Here is a 23,161-nt window from a genome sequence, read left to right on the forward strand (position 1 = left end):
ATGTCCAACTCTTTGTGACCCCCATGGACTACAGCACACCAGGCTCCTCTGTCCTTCACTTTCTCCTAGAGTTTGCTCAGATTCATGCCCATTAAGTTGGTGATGCTGTCTAACCATCTCATCCTCTGCCACCGACTTCTCCTTTTGCCTTCAATATTTTCCAACATCGGGGTCTTTCCTAAGTCGGCTCTTCACATCAGGTGGCCAAAGTATTGGTGCTTCAGCATCAGTATCAGTCCTTCCAATGAGTGTTCAGGGTTGATTTCCTTTAGGATTGACTGGAGGAGGAAATGACAAACCACTCCGGTATTCTTGCTGCAAGAATCTTGGCACTTACATAGCTTCTTATACCAAGAAGTCAATCAATGAATACGAAAGAAATAGATAACCTGATAGTGAGTAGCTAGAGTGTGAGCAAGATTTTCATTTAATATCAGAGAACCTGTCCCCTTGAATAAGGACGGGTATTTTCTTGCCTGAAATGCTCTCTGTTCTCAAATATACAATCCCTCTATAACTTGGCAGCTCTGGTGAGACATCCCAAGGATACTGGAGGCTGGAGACCTGGGGTGGCTGAGTCTGTTCTCAAGACGGATGTTGTTCCCAGTGCCAGGCGTTGTTAGGGTTTCCTTGGGCCTGGTGAGCACTAACCTGAAGTCACTACAGCTTCCGGGCCTGTTCCCAGCTGGCCTTTGTCACACAAAGTCCTAAGGCTGAGCTGGATCCCTCTGTGGTCTGGTCCGGGGGAGAGAACCAGGTGTGCAAGAAGGCGGTGTGAGCTAAGGGTTATTACAGAGAGTGTCTGGGCCCTGGCCTCCTGGACTCCTTTCCTAGTTCCGTCACCCCAGGACTAGGAACCTGTGGACAAGCCCTTCTCCCCTGCAGGCTCGGCCTGTTGGCCACAGCTTCCCAGACACTGAGTGCTCATGACATGTACAGGCCTCCTGCTCACAGAGGCCAAGGTACACCAAGGGCTACAGGGCTGCGTGGAGGGATGAGGCAAGGCACCTGCCTCTGCGGGTTTCACTCTTATTGAACAGAGGTGAAACCGAAGAAAATCATGGCACAGCAGTTACAAGTGTAACAGCAGAGTCTGGCTGCCTGGTTCACGTATGGCTGTCTCATGAGCTGAGATCAGGAGACTAAGATACTCAGCATCTTAGTCTCCTGATCTGTAGGATAATCACACTTAACTGTATAGGAGGGCTACTGCAGGTCAACTAGGCCATGTGAAGTCCTTAGTACAGGGCCAGCACACGTAAGAACCCCTCAATTGTTTATTATTATTATTACCGAGTTAAATAATAACATCAGACCTGAAAACACAGGGCATGAGGAAGTTTTCCAGGCCATCTCTTTAGAGTATAAGTTTTTTTGTTTGTTTGATTTGATTTTGTTTTGGCTTCGCTGCATGGCCTGTGGATCTCAGCTCCCCAGCCAGGGATTGAACCTGAGCCCTTGGCAGTGAGAGGGCAGAGTCCTAACCACTGGACCACCAGGGAATTCCCCAGTGTCTAATTTTCCTGATAGAAGATGGCCCTGTCCTTTCCTTTTAGAGATTGCCCCAACACATACCCAGGGCCTGGCAGTCAAATAGGTGTTTGAACATTGGGGGAAATGTAATGAAGCCTGTTTCTAATTTTCAAACGAATGGCACAGATAATAGGGAACTTAGGACTATGAGACTGGCGGTGTGAGCTGGGCAGGCAGGGAGGGATTCATGGAGGAGGTGAGACTGACATGGACTTGACAGGTGTGGGTAGGATTTGGATGGACAACGCAAAACAAGGAAGATTCCACTTATAAAAGCCCAGAGGAGAAAGGGGATTCAGGAGAGGTGGGGCAGACTTGGGGGACATGGCTGTGGCCCTCCACACGCACACACACAGGGTGGCAGTGGTGAGCCCAGAGCCTGGGCTCTGACTGTGGGGCCAGGCCCAGAGGTGGAGCCAGAATCTGTGCGGCAGATTTCTGGCCCAGCAACAGGAGCCCATCAGCTGCCCAAGAGACCCTGGCCAGAGCCCTGGTCAGTCGGCAAGGCCAAGTTCTGTCTGTCTGGCTCCTCTTTCACACCAGACAGCCGGCTGCCTGGCGTGAGAAGCAGCTGTCACCAGGGCAAGGGTGCAGACCCCACATCACAGCTGGGCGTGACCTGTCCACCACAATTCGCTCTGACCCCGGGCTGAGCTGGTGTCCTGCTCAGGGTGGAGAAGTGACCTCGGGTCCGAGCCTCTGACCACCTCTGTGTCACAGCCCTTTCCCCAGGGGGCAGGTGGGGAGCGGGTTTTCCCTTTCTGCACATGCCCTGAGCATCTCTCTGAGGGGTCTGTACACAGGGCATTTCCTCAGTTTCCTGACGAGGAAAGAGAATGCATCACCACGGTGACGCTCATGTGCTGCAGGCCAGGCCTGTCCTATAGACCATCATCACAATGTCCCTGTGAGGCCAGTGCTGCCAGGGAGGAGCTCACACAGCTAGTAAGCAGGCCACACAGCTGGTAAGGAAGTCACACAAGTAGTGAGCAGGTCACACAACTAGTGAGCAGGTCACACAACTGGTAAACAGGTCACACAGCTAGTAAGCAGGTCACACAAGTAGCAAGATAGGGTTTGAACCCAGGCCATCCAGCTCTGCTGGCCGCCGTGCTACCCGGATGGAGGCAGCACAGGTCCGCACAGGGGGCAGCAGCCTGTCTTCCTGGTCCGTCCATCAACAAGCTGAGACCCACTGTCTGTCCAGGTGACAGAAACGAGACCCCAGTCCCTGGCGCCCTGCAGGCCCCTCGATCCCTGCTCAGGGAAACTGAACCAGACCAAATCCTCCCAGGCCCCTTCCTGGAGATGGAGCGCTTGGAGCCTGCCTGCCTGTGAAGCTTTAACACCTGAAGGAAGCGTTTTTGAAGGAAAGTGACTCTCCAGTCATAATTATAACCAGAGTGGCCCGCTGCCCTCTACAAGGAAAGCTAGTTCTATATGTAGTGGGACGCTGACCCTCCCCTTTGTAGGTGCCCTCACTTGGGGTAGGGGGTGGCTGTGTGCCTGGGCCCTCTTGCCTGAGACCCCAGCTCAGCCTCTCCCCTCCTGGGCAGGCGGCTGCCGAGCCACCTACCCCCATGAGGGTGGGAGGAGGGGGTCGACCTCATGCCTGAGGCTCTGGATGGGTAAGAGCTGCTGCTTAAGTAGGTGCCCGGATCCAGGGTGCATCTGAAAACCGAGATGCCTTCAACTGTTGAGCGAGGAAGGGGTTAAGCCTGCGATCTGGAGGAGGAGGGGAGGCACATGTGGGTCTGGTGGGGAGGAACCATAGCTCCTGTCTCAGGCTTGGGGCTTGGGGCTTTCAGCTCCATTTCTATTTCTAACCCAGCGCCAGGCCCTTGAGCACTGCTTGCTGTACTCAGCCTAGCAATTTGGCGACGGCCACAGGTATGTATATAACAGAACAGGATGCTCTTAGGACAGAAGTTCTGGAAGAAACCCCAAACGGAAGGCCGGCCCCTACACCCCCGCTGGGCAGTCTCTAATGACCCCTGGGGAATGTTCTGGACATGCGTGGGCATCTGCAAATTTACTCACCTGACAGTTGCCTCTGCCTCCTGACCCCTGGGAACAGAAATGGGAAATATAGACTCCTCATGTTGTACGTGGTGCTTTTTAATCATTCTGATTCCATCTTCAGTTAAGGGGGAAAGGTGGTGAAAAAAATAACACCAAAGCACAAAGGTTTCTAGGACATTTTGACTGAAACTCCTGGAAGGCTGGAATTAGGTATGAATAGGGTAGAACCCCAGATTTCTGTAATACTCCTTAGGGGACTGAGTTTACTCTATGCCCTTTAAAATTAGAGGAGATTTTTCACCACTTCAGAATTATAGCAGAAAGGCTTGTAGATTTGAAGATAACATAACTGCACTGTGAAGAAGCCCAAAATATTTGGTAAGGATGCTCAAGTTAGGGGAGTTCAGCTGAAATAGTAATTTGTGGGTGAAATCTTAGCTAGGAAATTGGCTGCAGAATCACCCACTGATTGAAGGAAGGTTGGGGGTGGATGAAGTTTGTACCAGGCTCAGGACATGGAAAAGGATTCAGTAAAGCTAGGAGTTGAGTGTGCTCAGAGTTTAAAGTCCTAACCAACCCCAGGGTGTCTGAGGCATGACCAGTAAGTAGAGTCAGAGATTCCATTCAGCAGAAGCAGACAGGAAAACAAATCTCTTTACTTTGTTTGTCCTGGTTCAAAACCAAACACGGTAGCCATGTGAATACATGCCAGAGCCGGGAGTGTCCAGGCAGGGAGGGGAGGGTAAAAACGCAGCCAGCCTCTAGCCACGGGGGATGCCAGCCTAAAGGCCCTCCCCATGCCATCATCCAGCTCTGTGCTCTGGAATGGTCACTAGTGTCCTGGCATCTCCCTGATTCTAGCCCACAGGACACTTCCTGGTTAGCCTCTCTTCCTGTGATTCCCCCAGAATGTCACCTGGCAAGACTCAGCCTCCCTGTCTGGGACTGAGCGGCTTGAAACTCTTGAATGTGGCCCAGGTAGTTCTCAGCTGTTGTGGGAAAGCATTGGATGAAGAGGAAGCTCCAGGTCCTGTTGAGGCTCAGCATCTCAGGAAGGGAGCTGGGAGGAAGTCGGGGGAGGGAGGAGAAGTAGGGAGAAGGTTCTCAAGGTCAGTTGTAGGGTCCCCCAGTTTTCACCTTCTCAACACAGACAAGTTCCAGCTGACCCACTAATAGCTTTAGACAACTTGACCTTTTATAGAAACGAAGAAACTTTGTTGTTTCTTCCTTGCTTCAGTCTATAAAATTACAGCCCTGCCGTAGCTTGGAAGTGCTGGGGGCACGGCACCGTGATGAGGCAATCTGGAAGGGTGCCAGCAGAACCGACGGTGGAGATTTTATGCCGTTAACACAAAAGACTAGTGGGCTGGGTTGAATGTGGGCAAGGCGTCATAGGATCTTAGGTCCAGCGCGTTTCCTAACAGCAGATTTCAATAAGCGGGGCTGTGTATACACCTCAGTCTGGAGTCGGACTTGGGGCAGAGATGGACTGTGTTTCTTCCCGAAGAAGCCCTATGAGAAATAAGTCAGTTCCTCTTCTCCAGTAATCTCATCCACATCCCCTTCTGGACCAACCTACCCATAACGGGCCCCATACTCTTATTCAGAAAATTAGTCACACCTTTTAAGAACTTTTAAGGGTGACCTACTGTCTAAATAAATCAAGCGCACATTCCTTTGCTTGGTTATTTAAAGTCCTACATAACTTAGCGCACCGCACCCCCAGCCACCCACTCGAGCTCTCTCCTACACACCTGCCCATCTAGTCCAGCTGCCCTTCTCACGTCTCCAGAGGGCTCACTTCTTCCTGCCTTTGCGTTGCAATACCCAGTATCCTTCACTTTCAACTTAGAATCTTTTTTTTTCCAATACCGTTTTATTTGTATACGATTTTAAAGGTTACTTTCCATTTACACTTATTACAAAGTGTTGGCTATATTCCCCACGTTGTACAATACATCCCTGAACCTCCTGTACACCCAGTCATTCGTGCTGACCACTCCCCCGCCCATGCTGTCCCTCCTCCACACTGGTAACCACTAGGCTTTTCTCTGTATCTGTGAGTCTGCTTCTCTGGTTATACTGATCACTTTCCAACTCCCAGTTTTTTTTAATTTGACTTATTCATTTGTTTTTGGCTGTGCTGGGTCTTTGTTGCTTCGAGGGCGTTTCTCCAGCTGGGGGGAGCAGGGGCTGGTCTCTAGTCGCAGTGCATGGGCTTCTCGTTGCCGTGGCTTCTGTTGAGGAGCGCAGGCTCCAGGGCACATGGGCTTCAGTACTGGCAGCTCCCAGGCTCTAGAGCACAGGCTCGATAGTTGCGACACACAGGCTTTGTTGCCTCGTGGCATCCTCCCAACCCAGGGACTGAACCCATGCCTCCTGCATTGGCAGGCAGATTCTTTACCCCTGAGCCACCAGGGAAGCCCTTAACCGCGAATCTTAATTTACTTTTCCCCTTTACCAATCCGCTGAAGTCCCCACCTTTGGAGATTTTTCCAACTATTTCCATTTTAATCTCTCCCATCTCCAAGTACTCTTCAAGACACACACACACACACACACACACACACACACACACTGTGCCCCTCTAACTGCACTGTACGCTACCACGAATATGGATTTAATGTTACAGAGCTCCACACAAAGTGAATAACTGTTGGTTCATTGTCATCCTTCTACTTCTGTGAGTTAAAGGCTAAACACACATACAACACCAGTCTCGTCCCTGTTGTGTGGAATTTCAAAACAACATAACTTGAAGCATATTTGGGTCCTCTAAGTTTGGTAACAGGGAAAAAAAAATGTAGAGAATGTTTGTGCCCAAGATAGTAAGTGGATGGATTCAGACAGAATAAACAGCTTGCTCAACACTGACAATCTGGATGCTTATCGGAAAATTGGGCACCTTGAGAATGTTGTACTCATGCTGACATTCAAATCCAGGGCCTCCTAACATTAAATTCCTTTGAGGTTAAGACTGTTCCTCCTTATTCTCCTTCTCTTTGAGGGAGTGGATACAAGTATTAAAGGAGATTGGAAGAAACTATATATGTCTTAAAATGGAACAGAGCAAGCATATAGACCAATGGAGTAGAGAGTCAGAAATAATTTATTTTTGACAAAGGTGCTGAGACCATTCAACAGGGAGAGGGCAATCTTTGCAGCAAACTGGAAAAAGTGGATATTCTCACATGGACAAGAATGAAACTGGACACACAAAAGTTAACTCTGAATGGATCAAAGACCTAAACTTAAGAGCTAAAACTATAGAACTCTTAGAAGAAAACACAGAAGGAAATCTTTGTGACATTGGATGTGGCAATACATGCCAAGATATGATACCAAAAACACAAACAAATAGGTAATAAAGAAAATAGATAATTTCAACTCCATCAAAATTAAGAACTTTTATGCACTAAAGGACAAACAAAAACAATCTGATTCAAAACTGGACAAAGACTTGAATAGGCATTTCTCCAAAAAAAGATACACAAATGGCCAATAAGCACATAAAAAGACATTCAAAATTATTAGTCATTAAGGAACCGCAGATCAAAATGCCAAAAAGATACCACCTCTTACCCATTAGGATGACTATTATAAAAAATAAATACAAAAAAAGAGCAAGGATGTGGCTGCTGCTGCTGCTGCTAAGTCGCTTCAGTTGTGTCTGACTCTGTGTGACCCCATAGATGGAAGCCCGCCAGGCTCCCCTGTCCCTGGGATTCTCCAGGCAAGAGTACTGGAGTGGGCTGCCATTGCCTTCTCCGGCAAGGATGTGGAGAAATCATGAAATCTCAAGCCTCAGGAGAATCACAAGCTGGTGAGAATATAAGATGATGCAGCTGCTGTGGGTAACAGTCAGGCAGTCCCTCCAGAAGATAAACAGAATCACACACTATCCAGCAATTCCTCTCCCAGGTGGAATTTCAATCCTAACCCCAAAGGATTCAAAGCAGGGACTCAACAGATACTTGTGTCCCAATGATCACCACAGTGTTCACAACAGCCAGAAGTTGGAGGCTACCCAAGTTGTCTGTCAACAGATGAATGGACAAACAAAACGTGGTCCATACATACAATGGAATATTACTCAGCATTAAAAAGGAAGGGAATTCTGACTCATGCTGCAACATTGAAAACATTATGCTAAGTGAAATGTCAGTCACAAAAGGACAAATATCACATGATTCTACTTATGTGAGAGACCCTAGGAAAGGTAAAGTCATAGAGACAGGAAGTAGAAGGACAGTTGCCAGGAGCTGGGAGTTAGTGTTGAATGGGTATGGAATTTCTGTTTGAGATGATGAAAGCATTTTGGAAACAGAGTGGTGATGGCTGTGCCCTGTTATGAATGTATTTAATGCCACTGAACTAACACTTCAGCATGGTTAAAATGGTAAATTTTGTGGTACAGATGTTTAAACCACCACTATTTTAAGAAAAAGAATATAAATTCTATCATGAGGAAACCATCAGACAAATCCAACCCATGGGTCATTCACCAGAGTGACTGACCTAGAATCTTAAAAAATGTCAAGATGATAAAAGGGAAACAAAAGGGAATTGGGTCCTGTTACAGATGGGAGGCGTTGTAAAAGACAGGACACCCAAACGCAGTGACTAATCCTTGATTTTATATATATATATATATATATATAATATTTATATATATTATATATATATTATAATATATATATAATATTTACTTATGTGCCTGTGCCTGATCTTTGTTGCAGCATGTGGGATCTATTAATAGTTACCCAACCAGGGATCCAACCTAGGCCAGCGACATTGAGAGCCCAGAGTTGTAGCCACTGGACTACCAAGGAAGCCCTTCCTTGATTACATTTTAATTTACAAATAGAGGTCATTGTGTGGACAATTAGGAAAAAATGAATATGAGCTGTGTATCAATATTGAATTTCTTTAGAACGAACGTGACACTAGGTCTGTGTAGGAGAATATGTATGAAAGCCGATCTATGTGAAGTGTTTAGGGATGGTATCTGCAGCTTATTTCCAACTGAGGGAGGAAATGTGTATCTATGGAAGGAGATGAAGTACTTATGACAGCGTTGATGAATGTAGGTGAAGAGTTTAATGATATTATTGTCCAAGTCTTTCCACTTTCCTGTACTGGAAAATTAAAAGTTAGAGGAAAAAGTGGGATGGTCATTCAAATGAGGGGGAAATGCTGACTCTCTGTGACCCCGAGAGCAGAATGTGGATCTATTTGCCACACTGGGCCATCCTGTCTTACTGACCTCACTCCCTGGAGGAACTGCCACGGACTCTTTCTTTCTTTTTAATATTCACCTATTTATCTGGCTGTGCCACATCTTCCTCCTGGCATGCAGATCTGGTTCTCTGCCCGGGGATCAAGCCCCAGCCTCCTGCATTAGGAGCTCGGAGTCTTAGCCACTGGACCACCAGGGAAGTCCCATGACGTGGATTCTTTGGGAGGTGAGAATAGAGCTCCCGTCAAAAGCGACTGGCGAGAGGCCCTCCACCCCCGGCCAGGGTGGCTTCTCTGCTCCCCCTCAGCAGTCTGTCCACACCACCCACTTTGGTCGCTTGTGAATCTACTGCGTTGTGCTTCTCTACACATTGAAGTTTTGAGCCCCTATGGCATGACCACCTCTCGCTTTTCCTGTAACTCTCCCTCCCCCAACACCCCTAACCCCAGGCTTTGTACAGAGCTAAATCCATAGTAAGTACCTGATAAATATTTCTCTGTTCATAGACTATTGACTTTGTCAACACAGAGGCATGTGTGGAAGCGTAAGTGGTCAAGGCTGAGGTTAAAAGATTTACTGCCACTAAGGTAGTAAAAGGCTGCTGGTAGGGCCTTGCAAAAGGAATGTCAAGTGTAGGCTTTGACACCCCCTAATTCTCTGAGGCAGCCAAGTGTGACTGATTTAGGTAGTGACTTGGGCTCAGGGGTGGGGTAAAATACAAACCTTGGCAAAAGCTTCCAAGTACCTACGTACAGAATGTCCCCAACCTGACCTATGGGGCAGCTATTCTCATGACCCAGGAAGCAGGGCCAGACAGAGGATGGAGGGCCTCTTGTTCTGGCTCCTAGAACAGACTTGCTGTGCCTGGAGGGGTCTGCACCCCCTGGGATTCAAGCAGAGCAGCACGGGCCCCAGCAGAAGGTGGAGGGGAGGACAGCCCCCGGAAGCACATCGGCAGGAAAGGGCTGCCCATGCCTGCGAGCTGCAGGAGCCACCAGGCCTGCTGCATTCCACCTCCAGCTGGGACACCAGTGCTGCTGTGTTGCAGCTTGTAAGGGAGTGCAGGCGTGTCCTTCCTGCCCTGAGTAATCTTTCAGTGAGGCTGGAAGAACTAATGGGTAAATTTCCTCTCTGTCCCTCCCAGCCAAGGCTTCCAGGAGGTAGGCCCTCAGCTGCATCGTTACAATCTGTTGTTATTCCTATTAAATCACTAGGCTGGACACTTAAATTTTAAATTCAGTTGAATATTTTATTACATGCCTTCTTGTATTGGTCTCTGATTATTTCACTCAAGTCCTGGGTGCCCCCACAAAATCACAAGCTTCTTGGGGAACATGCTCTGTGTGACTCTGCCACCTATGCTTCCTCTCACATCCCGTATGGACAGAGTAAATATTAGGTGCCCAATAAATATGAGAATGGATAAATAATCTATTGTATATCCATATTGTGTAATACTTAAAAAGTGTGCAGCACATAAAAAGAATGAGATGGTCCTACACATTCTGATATGGAAAAATTTCCAATTCATATTATTATGTCAGAAGAAAAAAAAAAAGCAACCAGGCATTGTATGAAACCCTTTATGGGGGCTCCCCTGGTGGTTGGTCTAGTGGTTGAGAATCTGCCTTGCAGTACAGGGGACACTGGTTCAATCCCTGGCCTGGGAGGATCCCACATGCTGAGGGGCAACTAAACCTCTGCATCACCATGACCAAGCCTAAGCGCCTACGTGTCCTAGAGCCTGCGCTCTGCAACAGGAGAAGCCCCCGTAGGTAAGAAGCCCCTGCCCCTCAACTAGAGCAGCCCTCTGCTTGCCACAACTAGGGAAAAGCCTCTGCACAACCACGAAGACCCAGTGCAGCCAAAAATAAAAATAAATTTAAAAAAAGAAACACTTTATATATTATAGAAAGGACTAACAGAAGAAACAAGGACTGGTCCAAATATCTGTTTATTTCCTTTCTCACATACACTCTCAGTCACATACATTGTTGTAACTAGTGTAGAACCCAGTTATTTCCTGGATTTTCCTTTTCAAAAGAAATTGTTGTTAATTAAAGAAATGACATGTGTAAGGTAGTTATTGGAGGACTTGTCATGATAATGGTCACACTCATAGAGCACTTACATGGGGCAGGCATTTCTTAGTGTTTCACCAGAATTCATTCATTTCACCCCCATAACAATCCTATAAGAAACCGAGGCACAGAGAGGTTAAATAATTTGCCGTAGGTTAGACAGCTCAGCAGGGAAACGGAAGACCCAGGATTCAAGTCCAAGCCATCCAGAGTCAGAGCCTGCTTTCTTGACCACTGTGCTGAACATGTTAAAACGTGTGCCCCTTTCGCACCCTCTCCCCTCCTCCTCCTTCGTATGCTCAGTGACGGCACTCAGAATAGTGTGTGACAATTAACCGCAAAGAAGAATCCTGTTTCCCACCCTAACCTGTGGCTTCATCTGTGGATTTGAAGGTGTGAGGTACCTATAAGAGCTCCTGCTACCTTCTGGAAACTGTTTGTGGGTGGTTACTGAGAGAACATGACCATCTACCACGATTGCGTTTGTTTAGTTGCTAAATCGCATCCGACTCTTTCTGACCCCATGGACCCCGCCAGGTTCCTCTATCCGTGGGATTTCCCAAGCAAGAATACTGGAGTGGGTTGCTGTTCCCTTCTCCAGGGGATCTTCCTGACCCAGGAAACAAACCCGAGTCTCTTACATCTCCAATGTTGGCAGGCAGATTCTTCATCACTAGTGCTATCTGGGAAGCCTGATTGTGTTTGTGTGTGTGGTGTACACAGATTCTCTAGCAAGTGCCTCCTGAGGATGACTTTAGCCCCAGCTGTGGATTCTAAAGGGGCTTCCTTGGTGGCTCAGACAGTAAAGAATCTTCCTGCAATGAAGAGACCCAGGGTTCTATTAAGTAGAATCTCGGCTTAGCAGACAAGGCTGATGATTATGGGTGTAATGAACCCTACCCGATGGGAGGGGAGGGTAGACTGGACAACTTTTTGAGCATGGTAGGTAGGTAGGTGGATGGTTCTGGGCTCCTCTAAGCCCCGATGCATGACAACCAACACCACCTACAAGTGAATCAGGGGTCTTTGCACCAGGCCCAGGCCCCCAGGGGGCTGCATTTTGTGCTGTTTCACGTTAAACTCAAATGCCTCAAATTTGCCAGATCTATCATCACAACGACATGTAGCCCCAGCTCACACGTGGAATGTTTGCTCTCTGGCAGCCAAATGCATTGGAACAGGCAGGGGTGATCTCATAAGGCAGGGAAGCTGAGCAGTCAGTCAGATGATTCATACATTATTGAGATGGAGGAAGCGAGCATCATTTAATGAAAATATCTGGGCGCTGCACAATCAGGAATCTCCAGATGTGTGGCAGCTTAGGAACCATCTTATCTAAAGTCCTTTTACAAACGTGGAAACTGAAGCTTTACAAAAGGGTAGGGATTAGCTTCCAGCCTGAGAAAAGTTAAAGTGGTTTTTTTATTTATTTAAATACAGTACTCCTGGAGCCCCAGCGCTATGGGCTCAGACCTCCCCCTCTCTGGCTCCAGGGCCTTCAACTACAGCCATCAATTCATCCCAGGTGCCTGATAACTTTTTTGTTCCTCCTTGCCTTTCAACGGTATTTTTAGCTGTTGAACACCCTGTTCAGATCATTTTACTTCCACTAGGAGAATCACCTCCCGCCCTGCCCTCTCTGTAGCTCTGAAGTTGCAGATGCCCCCACCCATCCCTGCTGGATGGAGGGCTGGAGCTTGGACAAGAGTTAAGAAGGGATCTGCATAAGTTGTTTGCATCCCCTTTGTCTAGCTTCTCTCTTATATAGTTATGTTTACAAGGTGGAATTACTTGGCAAAATGCTTGTACTATTTTTAAACAGTAAAGACCAGCCATGGCCTTACAGATGTCCCATCAAAACACAAAAACCCTGTCTTCCAGGTGTACAGTGTATCTGACTTTTAAAGCTGCTACTTTCTCACACTATTCTGCTCTCCCACTGGGAAAAGGTTTCTCCAGGGGAATGTGAGATGTGTCTACTACAAGGGGACAAGTAGAAGAGGACCTAGGACCTGGCTGTCTTTCTCAGGCACTCTGAGCACTGGAGGGCGATTGTGCCCAAGCCTCGCTTTCTCCTTCCCTGGGTTCCTGACCTTTATGCCTGATTTGCAGATGAGCTTCAGTGGGAGAGGCCTTGGACACATGCGGGGCCTTACCTTTCTCTGCTGGGTCAGGGGGCAGGAAGGGGCATGAGGATGAGGGGAGGAACGTGCCTTAAGCCAGGATGCTCCTCACAGAAGCCAGCAAAGAATTCCCGATCACTCGTTTTGATTAGATCCCTGCGCTGAAGAAAACAGGCTCCAGGGGAAATCGTTTCCAACAATTCCCTAGAGCTAGGTTATTTCCTAGCCTGCCCACCCTACCCCACCCCCGCAAATGTCTCTGAAGACAGTGTGACTCGAGGGTAGAGTCGGGCAGACCACAACCATTCTTCAGCAGGGTCCTGGCTTGGCCTTACCCAGAGGGAGAGCAGTGCAGGGGAAAGTGCACAGTGCTGCAGCCAGCCAGCCAGCCAAGGTGAACCCCAGCTGAACCACTTCCGCGAGCTGTGACATTCAGCAAATTAAGTTCTCTGAACTGCATGTTTTCTCACCTGTAATGGGGGGGAGGGAGGATGGGTAAGGATATCCGCACCGTTGCCCTAAAAAATCAGGCCAAAAAAAAAAAAAAAGACGCAAACAAGACGCAAATGGTCTGTTTGACATAAAGTAAGTTCTCTGAAAGCGGCGTCTGTGGTCACTGGTGAGCTAAGGGAAGCGTAGGGAAACTCAGCAGGAAGCCAAGGCCGCGGGCCGGAGAAGGAACCGAAATAGCCCCGGCGGTTCCACGGTCAGCGGGTCCGCCAGCCCCAAGGGAAGAGGCCCTCTACCATCGGGCTGGAGCCGCCGAGTGGGGAGGGGGTGTTTTGCTCCAGAAAAGGGTGAGGATTGGCCTCGGCCTTCAGCGGGGGAAGGAAGCGATAAAGCCACGTAACAAAAGCTCAAGGCCAAACCCACCGCCCGCCCAGCGCCGCACCTCGGCTTCCTATCGAGTCAGCTGACTTCGCGGTCTTGCTGCCGGGCCCGCAGAGCGGCCCCCCGGGCTCCTCTCAGCCAATCGGCGGCGGCCCGGCCCCTTGCAGCCAATCGACGACGGCCCGGCCTCCTCTCAGCCAATCGGCGGCGGCTCTATCCCTCTCAGCCAATCTGGGCCTGCGCGCTGGCCTCTGGTGGCGCGTGGGGCGGGAAAGGCCCTCTGTAGAGCATTGCTTGTAAAGCAAGCGGTCCGGTCTGTGTAACGAGTATTCCTCTTTCCTCGGGGCCTCTGCCAGCGTCCGCACTGGGCCGAGACGGCTCTGGAGCCCTCAGCATCCGTTAGGGACTGTCAGGCACGGGAAGCAGCGCCCATTCTCCTCTCCAGAACCAGCCAGCTACCCGAGACCCTCGCTGGCCCCAGCTGACCGCCCCGCATCTTGCTCGCGGACTGGCTGTTGCAGCCTCTCAGCCTCGCAGCCTGGACTGGGGTGGGGGTGGGGTGGTCTTTGCAAGTACACGTCGGAAGAAATGCTTGTACCCCTGAAGTCCAGCCCGCGCGGGCCCAGATGCTGCTACTTCAGAGCCGAACTCGGCTACTCAAGACAGACTTGCGTCTGTCTTGCTGTGTGGCCTGGGAGGGGACCTCCCACTTTATCCCTACAGGTATCCTGTAGGGGCGGATCATTGTTTTTGTCCTGCAGTTGAGGAACCCCAGGTGCCCAGAACAACAGTTCTGCTACTATTGAGGGTTGGTTTGCAAAGAAGCCAGAATTAATTCTAAGTAACTGGGCTCCATACTGGCGCACTATGTAGAGGGTTCAAGACTCAAACCCTCAGGGCTCCTTTGTTTGCGGGAGGGAGGAAACTGCAAAGCCAGTGGATCTAGATCCACATAATATGTCTCACCCGCTTCTGAGGTGGAGCAGTGGTAAAGAATCCACCTGCCGAGCGGGAGATGCGTCTTTGATCTCTGGGTTGGAAAGATCCCCTGGAAAAGGAAATGACAACCCACTCCAGTATTCTTGCTTGGAAAGTCTAATGGACAGAGGAATCTGACGGGCTGTAGTCCATGGAGTTGGGAAAGAGTTGGACATGACTGAGCGCACGTGCGTGTGCACGTACACACGCACACACACACACACGGGCTTTGCTCCTTGGAACAAAGAGTCTTTAAAGGCCCTCTCACACTGTGGGAGCCGTCAGTTCACTGTTTAAGTGTGGACCACATTGCCACTTTTGGGGAGAATCCTGAGATAATAGCTCATCTTTCAGCTCTTAGATTAAATAGTGCTTTCCTTGACTCTTCCCCCAACCCCCACCAGCCCACGCCTGGATCAACTGCCTCCTCAAGCACCTTGGCAGCCCTTTTCACCCTGGCGGTTGCCTCTATGCTTGTGTCTCCTGCAGATGGAAGGAAGCTGCCTGAGAGCAGGAAGCACCTCTTGATGACAGCCTCAGCGTTCAGCTGGGATGCGCCAGGGAGGCCAGTGTTCCCCAGGAACTCCATTTGAGAACCACTGAGCTAGAGTTTGAAAAGTAAGTCAAACAGGGAAACTGGAGACAACCGTAAAAGCTTGACCTTTAGTAGTCATGATGATCGTGATCAACACAGTTGTCACTGAGTTTTTATCATGTAACAGGCATTGTGGTCAGTGCTTTAGCACAGGGCTCCACATACTGAAATGGCATTTGAATCTCAGGGGGATCTTGTTCTGATTCAGTCCGTTGGGGTGGGGCCTGAGATTTCTAACGTGCTTCCAGGTGATGGTTCATGAATCTCATTTTATGTATGAACTTGTCCTCTTAAAAGCCCCACGAAGTGGTTGTCACTATAATTCCTGTTTTACACACAAGGAAACTGAGAGGTTAAGTATCTGTGAACTTGGGTCAAAATAAATAAACTACAGAGCAGTGTGGAAGGGGACAATGGTGTGAGCATTTACAGTTATAGAAGGAAAAAGCAAAAGCAGAGGAAACAGTCTTTACAAAGGCCTGGTGTGTGGGGGTTGGGGGTGGGGGGTGGCCCCAGCGCTGCACAGATTGCTCCTTCACCCCTTAGGCACCATGTGCACAATACTAGCCTGCCAATGTAGGAGCCAAAGGAGATGAGGGTTCGATCTCTGGATCAGGAAGATCCCCTCTAGAAGGGAATGGCAACCCACTCCAGTGTTCTTGCCTGGAGAAGCCCATGGACGGAGGAGCCTGGTGGGCTACAGTCCTTGGAGTTGCAGTCAGAGGTGACCAACATGTACACATAGTACTTATGCACTTTCGAAATACCCCAAATATTTGAGGCCTGAAAAAAATGTATTAGCACCTGTGTCTGAAAACCAAGTATTTAAATTGATTTTTCAAGGTTCAAATGATTAAAAAGCCTTTCAGAAAATTTTTTACATGAAAGCATTTGTGTTTAGTGAATGGTATGGGTGTATTTTGGTACATTTGATTAAAAAAAAAACAGGATAGGGCTGCCTCCCCCTGGCCTAGGACCTACTGAGGATAAGTCGGGCCCTGGCCTCACTGGGTCTGGATGAGATCCTGAGGGCAGCCGGGAACCACAGCTAGAAGCAGGACAGTTCTCTGTGGCTGCAGTGAGAAGAAAGGGCTGGAGGGGGGCCAGGCTGGAGGCCCGGCGGCTTGAGAGCAGATAGCCGCTTACAGCCTCCAGAAGGCAAGAGGATAAAGCCACAGCATTATACAAGCCAATTAGTCTTTGATTCCTCCAGCCCCAATCTGACTCAGCATTCTAAATTTACTTAAGATTTGGGGACATGGGTTTTGCCAAACCCTTTCTCATTAAGGCCAGTGATATTCTGGTGGGGGTTGGGGTGGGATTTGAGAGCACATGTCTGGAGCGGATAGTCAGGAACGTGAACCTCAGCTCTGCTCCTGGCTGTGTGACTTTGCATAAATGATTTAGCTTCTTTGAGCCTCAGATTCCTTGCTGGGTCGCTGTTGTCCTGACTCAGGTCGCTATGACTTGGGCCTGATGGCCAGCAGCCACAGATGAGCACTGTCCTTGGGAGCCACCAGCCTCCATCCTCCTTCCTACCAGCCTTGCCTGACCTCCCTACTACCTTACAGGTCTAGTATTCATCGCTCAGTCGTGTCCAACTCTTTTGTGACCCTGTGCACTGTAGCCCTCCAGGCTCCTCTATCCATGGTATTTCCCAGGCAAGAATACTGGAGTGGATTGCCATTCCCTTCTCCAGGGGATCTTCCCGACCCAGGGATTGAACCCACGTCTCCCACATTGCAGACAGATTCGTTACCATTTGAGCCACCAGGGAAGCCCCCTTACAGCATCTGGGTTTCCCTTATTAGAGAACTCGTCTTTTTGAGGCTCAGATAGCCCTGCCCTGGACTGGGATGCTGTCCAGGGTCCCTCCCTGTAAAGGGAGTAGATAAGTAGGTCACATTGGGGTAGCGGGGGAGGGTGCTGACTCCTTACAGGAGGAGGAAAAATACTGCAGGTCCCTCCTGTGGAGGATGGAAAAGGCAGCAACAGGGCTCCCCCTGCCCTGTCTCTATCCCTCGGCCTCTCTTTCCCTCTGTCCCTCACAAGGCTGGTCTCCTGCAGGCTGCTATTACTGTGAAATGCCTGTGGGGACAGCACGGGCAATCCTGGACTCCTAGAGTCTGGGGACACCAGTGGACACTATTGAACTGAAGCTTGTCCACCCTCTGCTCTCCTTCCCACCCCCAACCCCTGCCGCCTCTTCAAGCTGCCCCCACTAACTGCCAGATTCTGGAGAGGAGAAAGCTCAGCTTTCACAGAGTCCAAAGCTTCTGCTCCTTGAGCCCCATAGCTCCTGGAGACCCAGGGGACTGGGAGGGCACTGGCTGTCTGGCCAGTGATTGCCTGGAGCTGCTGCCAGAATCCGGTTCACAGAGACTGTTGTGGCAACAGAGCGATCATGGGTTTAGCAAGATCTCTGTTCCCCACTCCCAGCCCTCACCCTGTTGAAAACCGTTCACAGCAAGGGGTGTGGATGAGCATTCAATTGTGTGGATTTCTGTGAAAACTAGAGAGAGAGAGACAGGGCGTGGCCTGAATGTCCAGCGCTGCCAGCCCTGCCCTGCCCTGACACCCCTAGGGACTGAGCCCTGTCTGAATCATAACACAGGGCGGCCACATTTCTAGGAAACTGCAGCTGAAGGAGAAAGTTCCCAGTTGTGTGAATGAGACTAGCTAGTTGCGTGCAGAGGAGGACTGCGAACCTGTGTCCAGGCAGTCTTCAGGTCCCTGGACTTGGTGCCCAGGCAAGCACGCAGAACAAAGACCGAAGCCTGACCCTGCACCTGGGGCGGGGAACTCCGCCGGTTCCTGGATGGGGGCTGTGGAAACAGGGAGTTCACCTCGGCCAGGCCCACAGGTTTTCCATTTTCCTGGCGTGGGGCCTGGCAAGCTCCCAGCTCTGAGGCTGGCTGTCCGGGACACTGCAGCCCTTCTGCAGAGATACTCCACGTTGCATGACCTCATCTGGCTGCCCTTCCTCCTCCTGTCTCCAAGACCCTGGGCTTTTTTCTCCCCACCCCAAGAGAAAGCATGTGCCCCCTGCTCAGGGCTGTGTGGAGTGCCCAGGGGGAAGTCCCCACTCTTGCCCGGAGTTGCCCTCCTGGTGTGAGAGGCAGGGCTGGGTGACAGAAGAGAGACATCCGTCTTCACAGTGTACTCATCATGCTTAATCTCCCCAGGGTGGTGGGTCTGCCTGACACCTCTCTCCCAGGCTGCAGTACCCCGATGCGTCTCTCATCAGAGTGGGTGTTAGTCCCCCAGGTGTGTGGCAGGCAGGCAGCAGCGGTGACAGTACAGTGGTATCCGCTTCAAAACAAGAAGGTTGGACTCGGGGGCTGAGGCCTTTGTGCTCTCAGAAGGTTCAGAAGGTGACTGACAGCGCCCCTCCCTGGCATCCGCTCCAGCCTGGGCTCTGGCCTTGCCCCCATCCTTTCCGGGTCCTGGGCTGGCTGCTTCCTGCAGGTCAGGTGTGTGTGCTTCCCCTGGGCTCACGGATCTAGGAGTACCTTGGGGAAAGGAGGCCAGCCTTGGAGCTTCTACGCCATCTCCCCACACGACCCCCACCCCTCTGTGCCCCAACATCAATCAGCCATGTCTGAAAGCAGTGGCTCTGAAACTTAACATCCATCAGAATCACCAGGGAATGTACTAGGATACAGATTGCTGGGCCCCATGTCCAGGGCTTCCGAGCTTGTAAATAGGGAGATGTTCAGTCACTTAGTCTTGTCCCTACTCTTTGTGACCCTCTGGAACTGCAGCAGGCCAGGCTTCTCTGTCCTCCACTATCTCCCGGAGTTTGCTCAAACTCATGTCCGTTAAGTTGGTGATGCCATTATCTTGTCCTCTGTTGCCCTCTTCTCCTGCCTTCACTCTTTCCCAGCATCAGGATCTTTTCCAGAGTCAATTCTTTGCATCAGGTGGCCAAAGTTTTGGAGCTTCAGCTTCAGCATCAGTCCTTCCAATGTATATTCAGGGTTGATTTCCTTTAGGATTGACTGATTTGATCTCCTTGCAGTCCAAGAGACTCTCAAGAGTCTTCTCCAGCACCACAGTTCGAAGGAGCTCAGCCTTCTCTATGGTTTAGCTCTCACATCCATACATGACCACTGGAAAAACCATAGCTTTGACCAGCCGGTCTGGAGGGGGCACTGAGAATTTGCATTTCTAACAAGCTTCCAAGTGACCGGAGGCGGCTGCCCCAGGACCACATCTGAAAACCACCGAGCCAGAGCAGGGCAGAAAGAAAACCTGGGTTTGAGCCCTGGCCCTGCCACCCTCCTGCCCTGATGCCTTGGCCTCCCTGAGCTTCAGCTTGTCCCCTATTAAAGGCAGAGTCATGGTCAATGGGTGGGTGGGAGGTGGGTGGGAGGATTATTTGGTTGGTGTATTTGAAGGACCCTTTCACTGTGCCTGCAAATTGAGTATGTGTTTAGTCAGCAGACATCATATTTACTGAAGCGTTGTCTGCTGTCCATCAGATACTTGGCTCAGTGTGGTGGCTGACGTGGACAGATCGTGTGCATGAGGATTCTAAGGTCCAGCTGAATATCATGTGTCTCTGGACCTCAGTTTTTTCCTCTATAAACAAGGCCTTCATTCTGTTGGGTCTGCTAGGTCTGCCCTATTTCAACGCAAGCAGCCATTTCAAACTCGGCTCTGGGAGGAAGTTAGGTCTTAGGAGGCATGGCCACGTTCTTCATTCTGGCCAACCCCTTTCCAAGGCCTCCATCTGAAAGCCCAGGTGCTTCTGCAGAGCTCAGAACATCATCCGTCACCAGAGGCACTGGTCATTTTACCCCAGAGGAGGGTGACATGGCCTTGAAGGTCCATCATGGTCTGGTTCCAGCCTGCCTTTATAATCTTATTTCTCACTGTCTTTTCTCCATTCACCATGTAGTCTAGACAAACTGGGCTACTTGTCCTTCCTCAAAGATGCCCCATGATGTCCTGCCTTTGTTCACACCATTCTCAGAGCTAGAATGTTCTCTGCTGCTCAGTCCTGTTCATGCTTCCGAGTCCACCCAGTGACTGCCCCCTCCAAGAAGGCATCCCAGATCTTTCTGTCATCTGTCTGTCTGTTTAGCTATCACCTCTGTATCTCTCTATGTAGTACAGTGATTTTTGCTTTCTTCTGTGGATGATAGCAGAACGTGTTGCTGGGGTCGTCAGGTGTGAGATGTAACTCCATCAGGGACGCAGCCACCCCTACCCCCCGTTTATGTCTGACAGTGTCCCTCTGAAGGAGCTGCCTGCAGGCCTGTCCCTGGACCTCACATTTCTGAAGTCTGTTCTCAGAACATTCTCAGATGTGAAAAGCTAGAGTTGAGATATTAATACCACGTAAAAATTTTAAAAAGTGGAACAACCACTTCAAAGGAGAAACCAACTAACACAGATTAGTCAGCTGTTTATTTCCATGGTAGCCAGAGATGGGAAATAACTATACATGTATGTATGTGTCTGCTGTGGCTCATGTTCACAAATCTCATTTGCATGTAGGCACAGCTACTTCTCTTATTTTTCTTTTTTAACTTGTAGGGTTTTTTCCTACTCTAAATATAATATATGGGTTAGAAGAAAATGTGTAAAGGAAATAAAAAGTAAAAATAAAAGCAAGAGAAGAAAATAAGTATTTATAAGCCAGAAGTAGCCAGTATTAACATTTTGGTATATTTCTTGTGAATAGTTTTCCTGTACATATTTATCCTATATGATTTTTTTAAAGGCAATTGGGATAAATGTTTATGTAGTTCTATATAAACATTCTCTATAAATTAATTTTTTGACTTAAAATATAGTTAGCATTTTGCTATTCTTCCTTTAAACTTTTTATTTTATATTGGAGTGCATGCGTGTTAAGTCACTTTATTTGTGTCCGACTCTTTGCGACTCTTTGGATTGTAGCCCACCAGACTCCTCCGTCCATGGGATTCTCCAGGCCAGAATGCTGGAGTGGGTGGCCATGCCCTCCTCCAGGGGATCTTCCCCACCCAGGGACTGAACCCATGTCTCCTGCATCTTCTGCATTGGCAAGCGGGTTCTTTATCACTTAAGTGCCACCTGAGAAGTCCCATACTGGAGAATAGCTGATTAACAATGTTGTCAGGTGGACAGAAAAGGGACTTAGCCTTACATATACACGTATCCATTCCCCTCTAAACCCCTCTCACATTCAGGCTGGTATTTGTTAAAATATTCTTCCCAAACACTGAAAAAAAAATTCCATGATATCTATTTTTAAAAATTTATTTATTTTTTAACTGAAGGATAATTGCTTTACAGAATTTTGTTGTTTTCTGTCGAACCTCAACATCCATGATATCTATTAATAGAAGTGTCAAATTTTATTTTGGGCTTCCTTTGTGGCTCAGCTGGTAAAAAATCTGCCCACAATGCAGGTGACCTGGGTTCGATCCCTGGGTTGGGAAGATCCCCTGGAGAAGGGAAAGGCTACCCGCTCCAGTATGCTGGCCTGGAGAACTCCATGGACTGAATAGTCCATGGGGTCACAAAGAGTTGGACACGACTGAGCAACTTTCACGTTAGGAGGCTGTCTCCTATCATCCTCCTGTCTCCTTCCACCGCCAGCACAGGTGGCAAAAAGGGGGCTGAGGACTGAATCCATTTAGGGGAATGTGCAAGCTGGAGAAGAGCTCAGTTTGGGAAGGAGAAGGGAGAGCATCTTGGTCTCCACACTCTGGGTGGGGACGTATCACTGGTAAAAAGGGAAGAAAGAGCTGGTCTTCAGCCATTCATGCATCCAGACTCTGGGAGCCGGGGAAGATGGAAAACGAGTCAAGTCCAGAGCCTGGGAGGGGGCAGTTCCTGTGATGCCTGGGTAGTGGCAGTCTGCCTTGAGGACCCAGTCACCCTTTCTCTCACAGCTGGCCCACTGCAGCCATCTCAGGCTCACGATCCCGGCCTCCGAAAGCACCTGCATTGCTGATTGCAGACGCTTAAATTCATGATTTTTAAATCAGCATTTCCCAAACTTCAGCTGTACTTTATTCAAGATTTCGAGTTTTAGCAAAAAGAAACCAGCAATACACAGTCACACACACCCTGATTCATATCACCTGAGCCATCACACTTCTCAACAGTTAAGACGATGACTGAAACATTCAGGGTGTGCCTACACCAGTCGCAAGGTCTGCCTTAAAGGTTATCATGCTACTTGCTTTAGCCTCATCTTAAGCAGTAAAAATTTTGAAATCACAGGTTTGATGGATTAGTTGATACTCTGTAACACACACTAAAACTGTAACGAAAACCGTGACAAAAGAAAATTGTCAGCCATTGCTAATACCTTTACTACCAGCTGGTGGTAATTGGACCACATCTTTGGGAAACAACTGTTTTAACTAAACAGTTGCTTTATGTTATAGTTGACTGTGTGCATTTCCTTCACTTAATCATAAGCTTTCTGAAGTCAGGTATCATGGTTTCTTTGGTGCTTTATTTGAGTGTTGAGGCTCAATAAATATTTTCCTTCCTTTGGTTTGGTTTGTTTTGGTGATGGGATATTGGTCAATAGGGTGCTTAACATAATCTAGGTGCTTAACATAACTGAAGCCTCTAAGGTCAGGATTATAAAGGGGAGAGCAACATTTATGTGGTCAAGGAAGTTGCCCTGGGGCTTCCCTTGTGGTGCAGTGGTTAAGAATCCACCTTCCGATGCAAGGGATACCGACTTGATCCCTGGTCCAGGAAGCCTCAGAGCAGCTCAGCCCATGCGCCACAACTACTGAGCCTG

At 49.1% G+C, this 23,161-nt stretch overlaps 1 protein-coding gene and 1 long non-coding RNA gene across 3 annotated transcripts in view; one reads left to right on the forward strand and one right to left on the reverse strand.

The window, feature by feature from the left end:
- The window catches only part of LOC121819225 (uncharacterized), a 57,299-nt gene extending 41,010 nt beyond the window's left edge, over positions 1-16,289 (forward strand). For both annotated transcript variants that reach the window (XR_009600027.1, XR_009600028.1), the window contains one exon: positions 15,297-16,289. This is a non-coding gene — a long non-coding RNA (uncharacterized LOC121819225). The remainder of the gene's footprint in view (positions 1-15,296) is intronic.
- NINJ2 (ninjurin 2) overlaps positions 1-23,161 on the reverse strand; it is a 71,136-nt gene that overhangs the window by 44,676 nt on the left and 3,299 nt on the right. The window lies entirely within an intron of this gene.

The sequence above is a fragment of the Ovis aries genome, chromosome 3 (genome assembly GCF_016772045.2).
Source record: "Ovis aries strain OAR_USU_Benz2616 breed Rambouillet chromosome 3, ARS-UI_Ramb_v3.0, whole genome shotgun sequence".
In the NCBI taxonomy this organism is placed as follows: domain Eukaryota; kingdom Metazoa; phylum Chordata; class Mammalia; order Artiodactyla; family Bovidae; genus Ovis; species Ovis aries.